At 42.1% G+C, this 3,693-nt stretch overlaps 1 non-coding gene across 1 annotated transcript; it reads right to left on the bottom strand.

Annotated features, from left to right (window-relative positions):
- Positions 1-493: 493 nt before the first annotated feature.
- LOC112704607 (small nucleolar RNA R71) lies at positions 494-601 on the bottom strand. Its single transcript, XR_003155224.1, has one exon. It is a non-coding gene; the product is annotated as a small nucleolar RNA R71 (small nucleolar RNA).
- Between the last annotated feature and the right edge of the window lie 3,092 nt (positions 602-3,693).

Genomic DNA, 3,693 nt, shown 5'->3' with positions numbered 1-3,693 from the left:
AACCTGAAAGACTCTGAAGAAGAAGCTAAGAGAAGCTAAAGCACAACAATCCAGAGAAAACCTTACAGAGAATCTCGAAAAAGAGAGAGACATGGCCGAACCCAATAATAATGGTGGAGGCACAAGGAGGATGCTTGATGACTATACTACAGCTACTTCCAAATTTGATGGAAGAAGCATCTCAATCCCTGCCATTGGAGCAAACAATTTTGAGTTGAAACCTCAACTAGTTGCTCTAATGCAACAGAACTACAAGTTTCATGGACTTCCAACAGAAGATCCCTATCAGTTTTTAACTGAGTTCTTGCAGATCTGTGAGACTGTTAAGACTAATGGAGTAGATCCTGAAGTCTACAGGCTCATGCTTTTCCCTTTTGCTATAAGAGACAGAGCTAGAACATGGTTGGACTCACAACCTAAAGATAGCCTGGACTCTAGGGATAAGCTGGTCACGGCCTTCTTGGCTAAGTTCTTTCCTCCTCAAAAGCTGAGCAAGCTTAGAGTGGATGTTCAGACCTTCAAACAAAAAGATGGTGAATCCCTCTATGAAGCTTGGGAAAGATACAAGCAGATGACCAAAAGGTGTCCTTCTGACATGCTTTCAGAGTGGACCATTTTAGATATATTCTATTATGGTCTATCTGAGTTCTCCAAGATGTGACTGGACCATTCTGCCGGTGGATCCATTCACCTAAAGAAAATGCCTGCAGAAGCTCAAGAACTCATTGACATGGTTGCAAATAACCAATTAATGTACACTTATGAGAGGAATTCTGTGAGTAATTTGACGCCTCAGAGTAAGAGAGTTCTTGAAATTGATGCTCTGAATGCCATATTGGCTCAGAACAAAATGTTGACTCAGCAAGTCAACATGATTTCTCAAAGTCTGAATGGATGGCAAAATGTGTCCAACAATACTAAAGAGGCATCTTCTGAAGAAGAAGCTTATGATCCTGAGAACCCTACAATGGCAGAGGTAAATTACATGGGTGAACCCTATGAGAACACCTATAATTCTTCATGGAGAAATCATCCAAACTTCTCATGGAAGGATCAACAAAAGCCCCAACAAGGCTTTAATAATGGTGGAAGAAATAGGCTTAGCAATAACAAGCCTTTTCCATCATCATCTTAGCAACAGACAGAGTATTCTGAGCAGAGCTCCTCTAGCTTAGCAAACATAGTCTCTGATCTGTCTAAAGCCACTATAAGTTTCATGAGTGAAATAAGGTCATCCATCAGAAATCTGGAAGCACAAGTGGGCCAGCTGAGTAAGAAAATTACTGAAACTCCTCATAGTACTCTCCCAAGCAATACTAAAGAGAATCCAAAAAGAGAGTGCAAGGCCATTGACATAATCAAAATGGCCAAACCTAGAGAGGAAGGGGAGGACGTGAATCCTAATGAGGAAGACCTCATGGGATGTCTCCCAGACAAGACGGAGTTCCCTATTGAGGACCTAAAGAATTTTGAGGCTCATATAAAGACCATAGAGATTCCATTGAACCTCCTTTTGCCATTCATGAGCTCTAAGAACTATTCTTCCTCTGAAGAGGATGAAGATGTAACTGAAGAGCAAGTTACTCAATATCTAGGAGCCATCATGAAGCTGAATGCCAAGTTGTTTGGTAATGAGACTTGGGAAGGTGAACCTCCCCTGCTCATTAGTGAACTAGATACATGGGTTCAGCAAACTCTACCTCAAAAGAAACAAGATCCTGATAAATTCTTAATACCCTGTACCATAGGCACCATGACCTTTGAGAAGGCTCTGTGTGACCTGAGGTCAGGTATAAATCTTATGTCACTCTCTGTAATGGAGAAACTGGGGATCTTTAAGGTACAGGCTGCCACATTCTCATTAGAGATGGCAGATAAGTCAATAAAACAAGGTTATGGATTGGTAGAGGACGTGTTAGTGAAGGTTAAAGGTCTTTACATCCCTGTTGATTTCATAATCCTAGACACTGGGAAGGATAAGAATGAATCCATCATCCTTGGAAGACCCTTCCTAGCCACAGTAGGAGCTGTGATTGATGTTGACAGAGGAGAGCTAGTCCTTCAATTGAATGGGGACTACCTTGTGTTTAATGCTCAAGGATCTTCCTCTATAACCATGGAGAGGAAGCATGAAAAGCTTCTCTTAATACAGAGTCAAACAAAGCCCCCACAATCAAACTCTAAGTTTGGTGTTGGGAGGCCACAACCAAACTCTAAGTCTGGTGTTGAAACCCCACATTCAAACTCTAAGTTTGGTGTTGGGAGGTCCCAACAATACTCTGAACATCTGTGAGCTCCATGAGAGCTCACTGTCAAGCTATTGACATTAAAGAAGTGCTTATTGGGAGGCAACCCAATTTTTATTTTTATTGTTCTTTTATGTTTTATTAGGTTCATGATCATGTGGAGTCACAAAACAATTACTAAAATTAAAAACAGAATCAAAATCAGCAGAAGAAACAACACACCCTGGAAGAAGAGCTTACTAGCGTTTAAACGCCAGTAAGGAGCATCTGGCTGGTGTTCAACACCAGAACAGAGCATGAATCTGGCGTTGAACACTAGAAACAAGCAGCAATCTGGCGTTTAAACGCCATGATTGCACCTTGAGGAAAGCTGGCGTTTAACGCCAACAACAAGCATCGAGCTGGCGTTAAACGGCAGAAACATGCTACATTTGGGCGTTTAACGCCAGAAACAAGCTTCAGTCTGGCGTTAAATGCCAGGATTGCAGGCAGAGGGCGTTTTACACGCCTAATTGGTGCAGGGATGATTCATCATTGACACCTCAGGATCTGTGGAACCCACAGGATCACCTCAGGATCTGTAGACCCCACAGGATCCCCACCTACCTCAACTCACCTTCTCTCCTCTTCACACAATCCAATAACACTCTTCCCCAAGCACCCTTCACCAATCACCTCAATCTTTCTTCCCCATCACCTCTTCACCACTCACATCCATCCACTCTTCCCCACAAACCCCACCCACCTTCAAATTCAAAATCTCTTTCCCACCCAAACCCACCCTAAATAACCGAACCTACTACCATCTCCCTCCACTATATAAACCCCTCTATCCTTCTTCATTTTCACACAACACAACCCTCTCTTCTCCCCCTTGGCCAAAACCCACACATCTCTCTCTATCCTCCATATATTCTTCTTCTTCTTCTATTCTTTCTTCTTTTGCTCGAGGACGAGCAACATTCTAAGTTTAGTGTGGTAAAAGCATAGCTTTTTTGTTTTTTCATAACCATTGATGCCACCTAAGACCGGAGAAACCTCTAGAAAGAGGAAAGGAAAGACAAAAGCTTCCACCTCCGAGTCATGGGAGATGGAGAGATTCATCTCAAAAGCCCATCAAGACAACTTCTATGAAGTTGTGGCCAAGAAGAAGGTGATCCCTGATGAGCGGATAATTTATACGCTTTTTGGCATTGTTTTTAGGTAGTTTTTAGTATGATCTAGTTACTTTTAGGGATGTTTTCCTTAGTTTTTATGCTAAATTCACATTTCTGGACTTTACTATGAGTTTGTGTGTTTTTCTATGATTTCAGGTATTTTCTGGCTGAAATTGAGGGACCTGAACAAAACCTGATAGGAGGCTGACAAAGGACTGCTGATGCTATTGGAATCTGACCTCTCTGCACTCGAAAAAAATTTTCTGGAACTACAGAACTCCAAATGGCGC

Source organism: Arachis hypogaea, chromosome 7 (genome assembly GCF_003086295.3).
Source record: "Arachis hypogaea cultivar Tifrunner chromosome 7, arahy.Tifrunner.gnm2.J5K5, whole genome shotgun sequence".
Taxonomy (NCBI): domain Eukaryota; kingdom Viridiplantae; phylum Streptophyta; class Magnoliopsida; order Fabales; family Fabaceae; genus Arachis; species Arachis hypogaea.
The sequence above is the reverse complement of the archived record's forward strand: the minus strand, read 5'-3'. Positions and strand labels throughout refer to the sequence as shown.